We start from the raw sequence: 12,005 nt of genomic DNA, 5'->3' as shown, positions 1-12,005 counted from the left end.
TTCATGTAAAAAGGATAATACCTATGTATAGATTCAAGGCATATCATACTCTGTATGGTTTTTGCTTCCACTACTTCTTGCTGAATATTTTGATTTTTATAAATACATTCATGCTCGAACTACATTCATCCACTTCTATGTCAAGATTATCTGTTTTGAAATGCCCCCTCTACCGCTTTAGGCTTCAATACACAACCCAAAATAGAAAGCCTATAGGGATTTTGCATTGCATCGGCCATGAAATAGCCTGGATGACATAATTTAAAAATTGTATGAGGTATTTCAAGTGGGTTCCGAATGGTGAAAAGATGTAAACATTTCACATTATAAATCTCCATGAGAAATTTGTTTCCATTCCTGTAACGGTCACCTGAGTAGCATATAACCCATACACAAACTTGTCGAGGAGTCTCATATATGCGTTTAATTAATTAGGTTTTATTCTGGAGTAGAAAATTATAAATTAGTAATGACGGCCACCTCCCTGCCTGAAATATTTCAAAAAGAACTGTGAAACCTACAATTTTGGCAAAAAACTTAAAAGATCGGGTCTACAAAATCATGTATTCAGTTTCCTTTCAGGTGTGTGGGAGTAAAAAGGATAATTTTTTAACATTATATGCAATAACACCTATACATCCATTTTGGCCCTGCCCTAGATATAAAACCCATACTCCAGGGGACATGAAAATTAAAATTTCAGTAGAGGACTTCCTGGTAAACATAATTATAGGTCAGTTTTTTTATACAGATGTGTGAGAATAGAGAAGAAAATGTTATAACATTATATGCATTAACACTATATTGCCCCCCCCCTCATGTCCTGAACCCCTGACCCAGGGGCCATGAATTTTACAATTTAGGTAGAGGAGTTAGTGGACAACGTAACCATGTATTCAATTTTTTGCCCACATGTGTGGGAGTAGAGAAGAAGATTTTTTAAGATTTAAAACATTTTACTATATGGCCATATTGGCCCCACCTTAGAGCTTGAACCCCTGACCCAGGGGTCATAAATTTCACAATTTTGGTAGAGGGCTTCATGGACCTTATAACCAGGCATTTAGTTTTTAACAAATATATATATATATATATATATATATATATATATATATATATATATATATATATATATATATATGGGAGTAGAAAAGAAGATTTTCTAAGATTTAATACATTTTTACTATATGGCCATATTGGCCCCACCCTAGAGCCTGAACCCCTGACCCAGGGGTCATGAATTTCACAATATGGACATCATAATCATGCATTTAGTTTTAACAAATATATATGGGGTAGAGAAGAAGATTTTCTAAGATTTAATACATATATACTATATGGCCATACTGGCCCCATCCTAGAGCCTGAACCCCTGAGCCAGGGGCCATGAATTTCACAATTTATGTAGAGGGCTTCATGGACATTTTAACTATGCAACCAGTTTTTTCCTAACATGTGTGGGAGTAGAGAAGAATATTTTAAAAATTTGGCTCTTTTTCTTTGCATATTTGGCCCCACATGTGGCGCCCCGGGGGTAGTTGAACCATGAATTTTACAATTTAGATTCCTCTCACATGATAGAGATGCCTCACATCAATCAAAGTACTGAAAAGCGCTAACCTAGCTTGGTTCTAAGAAAATTAACTGTGTGCAAGCGTAGGCGGAAATGAGCCTTATTGAAATTTTGGTTTATGTTTAATGAATATCAATTTAAAGTATCGAAGGCCAGATTTCTTTAAATATATGTTACTTTCTGAAGATGATGTGAATTAAAGCTGAACACGACTTGTATATGGATACTTGCCTGAAACATGGTATATAAAAGCCTTTGATTTTATAATACTTAATTTTTTGGGGTCACACTTTATAATGTTGTTATACGTTTGCACAATTGCATATTTTTTGCTTTTTTGATATACATACAGTTCATCATCATAATTCACTTCATATTATATTAGATTATTACCAGTTTGAGCGACATGTTTTATGTGTGTTATTCCACCTGTAATAACATTATTCTATTTTGTTTTGTTATACAGCTATTGGCGCCATTGAAGGTTATTTTGCAGCAAAGCTAAATAACTAGTGTCAACAATAATCAAATAGTTCTTAAAACCATATCAAAATTACCAAAGGTGTGGTAGAAATTTGCAAATACACCTAACAAAAAATGACTCAAAATGAGGAAAGATAACGTTTATTTGCAGATGTTTCAAATTAGACCTTGTACAAATTATTTTGAAGTAATATTTTAACTATCAAAATTGTTTGAACAATGAGTTATTTTTTTACAACTTATACATGTGGTAAAACTTCAATTTGTGAAAAATGGAGAAAAGTAATTTTTATGTAATTTGGAAATCAGATATGGAATTTAAATGACAATTCTAATAGAATACATCCCTTCACAAGATGATTTTTCATCAGTCAGTGACAAGAAAAACTACGTCTTGGTAAATTATGTAAGAAAAAAGTGAGATTTTGGCAGCAATGGAAGAGGGGAAATTATAAATGCTGAATACGCCCTATATTTTTTCATCACTGCGTAGCATCCGGTGCTGATGTACGTAAGCCCTGCAAACCAATCGTATCTACTCGGCCATTTCCGTCACCCAGATAACTGGATCCCTATACCTCTTACCAGTTTAAATGATGTACATTTCTGCTCATAGAGGGCAGTTATTCCTTGCACCGGAAATAGAAGTCTAACGAAAATAAAGCGCTGAGCTATGCTTAGCGCTTTAAAAATGGTAATAATCAGCCCTGTAGTTTTTAAGAAGAAGTTAAAAATGTAAAATTGTTAAGGCACGATGCTCGATAACAGACGAAAACGGATAGCAATAAACTCAGGTGACCTAAAAATTGCTAATTCATCAAATTGTGGATAGATAGACCCAGCAACAAAGATATATCACCTGAGCTGCTTTTAGTCTTCTTGGCTGCAACTGGTCTTGTAAGAACTTTAGTTCCATTATCAGGAGCACTCTGTAATAACAATATCATGAATATCTTACTTTGCAAATACTAAGGACAGGCATGCATAAAACATAATGGAAAGAGAAAACATTATGGATGGGTTTTAATTATTAAACGATGCAAATCAATGTACCATTGTCATCTTAAATAAAGAAAGAAAAATATTGAGAAAAGTTTTTATCATTTCAATAATATGACTTCTATTACCCCCCACCACCACTACCACACACACATTCACACAAATTAAAAAAAAAGACATCACCTTGTGGTGTAACATCCGATGCATTTGCATTTCCACTCTCGCAGGGTTTGGACATCAAATCTTCTTCAGTCACATGTGATTCGGGTGCTGTACTTGGACCTTTAGGATTGTGCACATGTAACTCCGACACTGACCCTTTTAGATAAAATTTCAAAAATGTATACAAATACAAAAATTATTTAATGAAGAACAAAAAAAAAGAAATACATACCCAGTGTGTTAATGTGTGATTTACCACACTAAAGCACTGCCCATATGCAAATGTGGGGGTATTTTACCCAGTTTTAAGCTTAAGTGTAAATTTTCCCTCACATGTAAATAATCCCTTTTACAGTATTGAAAGTGGTACTCAGCAAATGTAATTAAACACTTTACATTTTCAATACTATCTGAACATTGTTCAAGTTCATCAGAGGAACTGAGAGAGGGAAAACAATGGTATGGAACTGCAAAAGATCAAAGAATCGTTATTGCATAAATAAAGTTTAAAACAAGAAATCTTTTAAAAGAAACAGTTGCCCCTTTTGTGGCTATATCAATCTTAAAATGATTACTTTCTTTCACAAGTCAAAATTAATTATTCTTACTAGACTTTGACCCGTGCGTGCACGGGTTGACATTGCATATGATATCGGACATTTACTACATCGACGCACCGTATTGTTTACAATTACATAACCAAGCTTTAAGCCTACAATAATGCTATTTATTTCACTACACTCTGCTTAGTTATAATAATCTGACAGGAATGCCTCCCATATACCCGTAATGTAGCAGAAAATTGCAGAATCGCTCCGAATCGATTTTTGAGAAAAATAATGAAGTTGTATTGAAAATAACAGTCAAATTATTCATAACAAACCATTCTGAGGCTGTAAATACTTTTCGTCTAAGTATTTGATTCATATTATTGAAGGATTCAACACTTTTTTGCTCGCTTCAAAGTTGCACACCATGTTGATATTCGGATCCCTTGGGATTTTACTCTAACACAGTGTATTTATATTTAGGAATATTATTACATATAGGACAATTTATTACATCCATTACATTCCACTCATATCATGGAAATCAAATGCATTATCACAGCATTAGGGAGACCAGACAAACATGTTAATTGTTATACATAATAACGTTGCAACTTTGATTCTAATTCATTTACTTTGTTCAAAATGCTCACTGTTTTCTCTGAGGGTCAACATGTCCTGTTTTTCCATTGCGTTGCGGCTAGCTCTCAATAAATCTGCGGTGGACTGTATAAAAGTACTAAATATATTGTATTGTAAATACAAGCTTCAACATTTACTTTTTAAATCATTGCAAATTTTATTCCTTATGAATAAATAAAATAAATATTACAAATATATTACTGGTACATATCCATTACATTCCACTGATATCATGGAAATCAAATACATTATCCCAGCATTAAGGAGACCAAGCCCCAGGAACACATAATAACATTGCAACATTTAGATTAATTCATTTACCTTGCTCAAAATACTCAGTGTTTTCTCTGTGGGTCAAGATGTCCCGTTTTCCCATTGTGTTGCGGCTAGATCGAAATGAATTTGGGGTGGACTCTGTAAAAAGTACCAATATATTATATTGCAATTTCAAGTCTCTAAGTTTACTTCTTTAAGTTTACTAAGCCAACGGAAATCTCGCACGGGTAGTGCTTCGATCATAGCTCCTCCATACAAGTTATTCATGTCAAAATAACCTAAGTAAACATTTGGCTTACTTGAGTCATAAGTTTTTTCAATATAGGGATTGTTAGCTTCAGCATAGCGTAATGTCATCATTGCCACACCACCTCGAATACCCTTTTCAATCATTTGATATTGCTCTATGTCAGTCAGTAATTCTAACTCAACACCAGTCATCTTCAAACATGAACTCCAACACATACCGGCAAGAGTGTAATATTGTGCAGGATCTAAATCAAAACTCTCCATAGAAACACTCCTGAATCGTTCAAAAACATTTGATAAAAGCAAAAGTCACAAAGTACATACAAATCATGGTATTCCCCCATTGTCTGGATTTTCATCTCTCTCCAAACTTCTTGTGCGTGTTCATACTCTTCATCTGAGATGTGACTTTTGCTAATAGTATTGTAGAATTCATGTTGGGGGGGGGGGGGGGGGTATATTCAATCACTGAAAATTTCGAAGGATCTGTAACAAATGCGTATGGATAAACTCCTTTTTGCAATAAAAGTTTTCTATGGTGTTTAGAGTTGATGGAAATGATGTTCACCGGTAGATTTCAAATTTTTCACCAGAGTGTCTAAAGACGTTGACAGAAATTGAAAAGAGTCAATAAACTTTAATTTTGAAATTGTGAAAGAGACGTATCGTTCATTCGTATTGGCGATTACATTTATACGTTTTTTCTTGAATTTCCCAAGTCGCTGCATGATTAAGTGGGCATCAAACCCTCTCAGATTGTGTAGTACAACAGGTATAAACTCAACTTGCTTAAATTGCAAGTTGCAATTTCTATATGCGGCACCAAAAAATTCGCCAGTTATATGATCATGGTTTCTTACTTTGTCACGTTTATTTTCAAATTTTAATCCACACAAATGACAATGTGTTGCTTTAAGAAATAAATTTTCTATAAAAGGACAAATTTGCATAGGTTCTATCCTGTGCAACAAATTTATTATTCTATCCTCTTCTTCGAGTAATCGAGTCATAAACGTTTCAACAATGTCATCACCTCGATATACAGTGGGTGGTTTAGAATATCTTTTGTCCGTACACACAATGTGGTAAGCAAATCCACAAGGTTCAAATTCAGAGAGATTGATGGTATGTGATGAGTTTGGATCAAGGTCACACGTTTGAATAGGTTTGACATATGTTTCAAAATCGGCGTAAATGATAAATGGTAGGAGTTGTTTCGCAATTTCAGTAAATTTTAAGATATCATTTTCTCCTGGTATTGGCATCTCTATTTTTTGTTCACCTAGAGACATGCAAAAGTCGACATGTTTTTCAAAGTATCTTTCTTCAGAAATCCATGCAAACAATAAGGGCAATAATGATGTGGGTGACGAGATGTTCCACCTTCTGTACGGTAAAGAAATCGATTTAGATTCTTGATTAAGCAATAGTGGAAGGATTCTTTGTCCTTTAAGTAAAGTAAATTGACATGTGATTTTTTCTTTAATTTTGTAATGCGTATTGGAAATATTTCTTTATCTTCATATCCAAAAACATTCACAGAATTATTATTTTGATTTTCAAATTTTGAAATTTGTGTAATATGAACAGGATAGTGAATTCCTTGCATGTTTACCTTGTTCAAATATGCATAGTAATGGCTTACTCTAGAGGGATTGCGCTTAGCAGGATAAAGTTTAGCTAAAACTGAGTACAAGAAACATTTTTGGTCTCTATTTCTCACATTGACTAACGATTTGCTATTTCGTAGTTCGGTTGGTTCTCGTATATAAGTTCCACCCTTCAATGGTGAGTATACAACGTAGCATAATTCAACGTAAATTACTTTGGAAAAAATCCAATCGGAACCTTTCATGATAAATTCTTCCTTTGCTGTAAACATTTTTTGAAATGACTCGTTAAGAAAATGAATGTTAAATTCTTCCGAGGTTAAATGTCTATAAGTGATGCTCCGGAAATGAGGTAGGGCCTTTTTTACTTTACCTTCTTTTTCCCTTGTAAATTCCACCCTTGTTACAAGATACCATTTTAATCCCTTTCTTACAGGTGAGTGTGAAATAATAAACTCCTTGATTTTATCTTTAATGTTAGAATAGAACACAAGAACATCGAATTTTTCCACATCTCTAGGTTTAATTTTGATTGAGGTTACTTGATCATTAATTGCTAGAGTAATTTCATGTTCATTGTCTTCAGGTTTTTTTTCTTGCAATTCCTCGCCAGTTTCAGCTTCATCTTCAGCCCTTTTCTCTGATTGGAATGACGTCTGTTGTTTTTTTGTTTTTGTTGATAATGGGGGTTGATTATTACCCCCAACCTGGATACTGGATGCAGCCTTATGAAATCGTCGATAGTGAGTTTTGAAATTAACCTTTCTGTTAAAATGGTGATCACAAATAGGACAAACGATCTTTTCCCGCTTTGACCTATACAGTCTGTTCAAGTCCGATTTACGTTTGTAACTCTTCTTGCAATCCGTGCAATGGAATAATTTATCAATCCGATCCATTGTCATTCATTTATATTTTAACCATTTTTTTTTCTAAACGCTTTTCTTTTGTTTGTGGATGCCCTCTGACGATTTGTGATGCTAGCAGCCGTACTGCGTACAGCCAATTGTATGGAGTTGTTATCCAACTTATCGGTTTGTATGTCTTATTCTTTAACTTCACACTCTGATTACCATATAATTCCCCATGATCACTATCAGACCATACTACCTTTTTCTTTTCAACAGCGCTTTCCGTGTCAGTGTCTTTCAGATCATTCAACTTTCTTTTATATAGATGATGGTTAAATTTCATATCTTCATGTTCCATGTCGGGGTTTGAGTTCTTATTGTTCGACATATCACTTTCTTTGTTAATGTTTTTGTCCTCGCTGATCCCTTTCTTTTCTTCAAAATCCTCATCTGTTTTTAAGTCGTATGTCTCGCTCTGATTTTTTAGAGTCATCTCGCGACCTTCCAGCAATTTCTGATATTTTTCTCTCGGAACTAGTACGACCTCTTTTGCCATTGTTGATAAGATATCTTTTCACAGACGATAGTAATGTTGGTATAAGACTTTGAATTCGAATTAATATATCTTTTTTAACACGTTTATTTACTTTTTTGTCAATTAACTGTCGTAAAAGAGTTCTTTGTTTTTTTAATTTTACTTCCTCTTCCTTAGTCAGAGAACAAAAACCTTTAAGAATGTTGTAGACCACTTCTATCTAAATGTCAAATTGACTGTTGTTAATGGTTCGAAGTAATTGCAGTCTTTGTTTCTTGTGAGTGATCGCTAGCAATCTTAGAAAATCCAAATGATCTTTTATGGAAGGAGACATAACTCTACATTGGTAAGTATAAAATTGTTTCCTCCACTGGAAAAATGTGGGACGATAGGCGATATCTCTCAGCTGTACCCGGATACAATGTCACACACAAGTATGAATAAGGAATTTCAGTCGCCCTCTTATAAGCATCCATGAAATACTTTGATTGGTTGGGAAAAATCTGACTCCCTAATGTCCTTACTTGTCGCTCATCCCTCGGATTCTTAAACAGTATTATATAATGTGCATTTAAGGATATTATTCGCATATACTTTCCAGGAGGAAAAATGTTTTGCAGTAGAAAGATAACAGTTATACCCATGTGATGCGAATACGTTGTAAATAAATTCATTAATTCGACATTACTTGCTCCTATTCCCATAACATCATCCAGTACCAATAAAATGTTACCATATTTGCTAGAATATCTTTCCAGAATTTCTTTATCCGGAATGCCTTGGTAAAAGGTTATGGAACTAATTTCTCTCTCCATTCGATCAAATAATGGCTGCCATATTCCGTAAACGTAGAGTATATGCTGAATGTTCGACTCAAATAATTTCAATTGTTTTAACAGAGAAAAAAAATGTTGATTTTCCAGCGTGTGACTGTCCAGTCACAATTATGTTACTATTGGCTTTAAATTTGTTCAAATTTTCACTCTCAATTTCAGCCATCTTTCCGAGAATTCAAGCATGAAATAAACTCAAAATAAGTATGGTTTACATTATTACTTATTAGGTTTGTTACCGACTGTTTACAGAAATTTGTGGGGTCGGTAAAGTCGATAGAAGGCGAGGCGGAGGGCCTCGCCTTCTATGGATTTTACCGACCCCACAAATTTCTGTAAACAGTCGGTAACAAACCTAATAAGTGTTTTCTAATAAGTGTTTTGTTTTGTCGAGGACCTAACGTTTGATATGTAAACGACAAAAGATAATATATAACAATTAAATTCATAGGCGTATTCTCTAATTTTGTACCTTTCTCGTCAGTCGTCTGTGCAAACCTGGATGCCATTGTATATATATATATATATATACGATCGTTTTATTACGTCACGGGCAAAGGGGGGTCACTCTAAATATTTTTGGGCTTAAAAATTGAAGGTATGGTTGAACGTTTGTGTTAAAAATTAGCTCAAATAACGTTACGTCCGCCATGTTGCCGTATAAATTTTGACGCTTGTCGTGTAAAGAAATTTATAAGGCAATCACGTGACGCGATTCATCCAATGGCGTCGAGGCATTCTAGTCCGAGGCAAAACAAATATATTTATTCAAAGCACCTATATAAATGTTTGTGTTACATATGATTTGTTAAACACAATGGAAATGTACGGTTAATAAATCTATACACATAATCATCACTTTGTTCACAACTAGGTGAAAAAAAATGTAAAAAGTCATTAAAGGCAATTCCTCGCACTTTAAGAAAAAGATAAAAAACAGAATAATGACCACATACAAATGAATTGACTGAATACGTTTTATATCAAACCGTAATGTACTTTCAAATTTATAAAAGTCAATTAAACTCTTATCACTCATGATTCATAGACTGTCAAATATTTCTACACAACCTCCATTATTGTAAACGGCAAGCCAGTGTTCTCCCTCGTGACCGGATGGAGTCCTTTTTGAACATCTAATGTTTTTATTTGATCTACCGAGTAGACACCAATTATTTTATCTTTCATCAGCGGATCACAGGTAATCGTGCATTTCAGTTGTATATTACTGAGAGCTGACATTCTTTTAAGTGGAAATTATATCCCTCGCCTGATTAATTTCGAAAAGAGCAGAGTATTGCCCCCACACAATTGCCGTCAGGGTCTCTGGCAGAGCGACACCAAACTGTACCTCTAAACGTACATTACCCTGCTTAAGTAACGTTAAATATTCGCCTTGTTCGAATGTAGGCTCTAAATCAAAGCAAAATATGACATTACCCCCCTCTGCAAATTGTTTTCTGGTGATGGCATTCCCTCCATCAAAAAGCCATTTTCCAGCATTGTCAAACAAATTCACAAAGGCTGAGACGACACTATCCCCATTGGTGGCATCGAAAGAAAGCTTTATGGATGTATTGCCTACAGGAGTTCCATCGCTATACAAAGCAATCTGGTTTATGTTGTAATGTCTAAAACTATAAGGGTTCTTTGTAAAAGCTCCAGCTACTACTTCTGATGAAACAAAAGCGACATACATCCTGTCTGGTCTGGTTCCCGAAAACATATTTTCAATGGAGACGTTAAGTAATCCCTTGGCTAGAATGTACATTTTCACAATGCTTTTCTTATATGGATATTTGGCTGTAGTGGTCTCCAACATTTTGGCATGACTGAGAATCACGGCTGGATGAATTTTACATTTACAAACTCGTAGAATGACTTCCTCTCACTTAATTGTGTAGTTTTTCCCGGTAGAAGTGGTAGAAAGAAGACAAAACTCGGGTCGTGTGCGATAGAATTTGATGGAAATAACCACTTGATGGAGAATATATCGATTTATCTGAAATAGTTCATGCATGATGGGACCTTCCAAATCAATGGTTTTGCTTCCCTTGATAAGTAAAGCTCTCTTCAGCAATCCTGAATTTCTTCCGGTTTTAGCATTACAGTCATCAAATTCTCCTGCGGCATCACTCACCCATAACTGTGAGGTCAATTGCGAAGATTTTGCATCTGTGCCGAAGTTAATAAGGGTTTTCAGCATACTGACGTATGGATAGTGCGCTCCCGAGCTATTTATAGGCTTGTTTTGCATGGAAACATTAACTTGGCTAAAAAGTGATTGTAAAAGCAAGTTCACTGGACCAACAATGTCATCATCTCCAAGCACTGCGTCCCCATTCATGACTTTTAGCTTAACATATATCCTACTTCTTTTCAGATCAATATAGTCCATTCCGTTTTGTGCAGATAGTTGAAATTCAATTGGAGAACTATCTGAGATTTGAGATATCGGGCGAACATCTTGAAAGTAAATGTTTTCCACTGCAGTCTGAGTTGGTCGTAAATCAAACAAAGAAAGTTGGCTAGGCATAGCTTCTCTAAAAGTTTCACTGGATAAAATAGACATGATTCAATACACTCCAAAAACGTCTGACTTTAGCTTTACAATTTTTTTTCGTTTTGCTGTACGTCCGCTCTTCTTGTCGTTCAACTTCTGACTGTGACGCTTCAAAACTCGTTTTCCCTTTTCTGTTGTCCTTTTTTTCTCTTAACTTCACTCTTTGCCTGTTCCACTACTTGTTCAGCCGGTGAGGTCATATTTATTTTTGGATTCGTATCTTGTTCAACTGCTCTCTTTGTGTAGTTAACAATGCTTATCATATATGGCGAAGTTTTATTTCGTAATCCACCACCTCGCTGGTATTCTTTCATCGTATGATCGGTATAAGGGTTTACACTTCCCCTGTTTATATGAGTATAAAACATTGTCCATTTTTTTGTGTCAGGCACATACATTTTTTTGTTAACATCCATGACTAAAATGGATATCGTATTAAATGAAGTGTCATCCACACGTCGGAATCAATAAATATAGCAAGTGAACCAGTGTCATCCCTTAAATACAAATGTAGGTTAGAAAGCTCAGTGACTTTCAAAGGAATGTAGTACACAGGGAAAAATTTGTCATTCCAACCGTAAGATGGGTCAGATTGGATTACACGGAGTAACGGTTCTTGATGACCATTAACACTGGAAAAATCACAAACATCGGAATAAACGAATAATGATTTATGATAAA

This window comes from Crassostrea angulata, chromosome 2 (genome assembly GCF_025612915.1).
Source record: "Crassostrea angulata isolate pt1a10 chromosome 2, ASM2561291v2, whole genome shotgun sequence".
Lineage (NCBI taxonomy): Eukaryota > Metazoa > Mollusca > Bivalvia > Ostreida > Ostreidae > Magallana > Magallana angulata.
The sequence above is the reverse complement of the archived record's forward strand: the minus strand, read 5'-3'. Positions refer to the sequence as shown.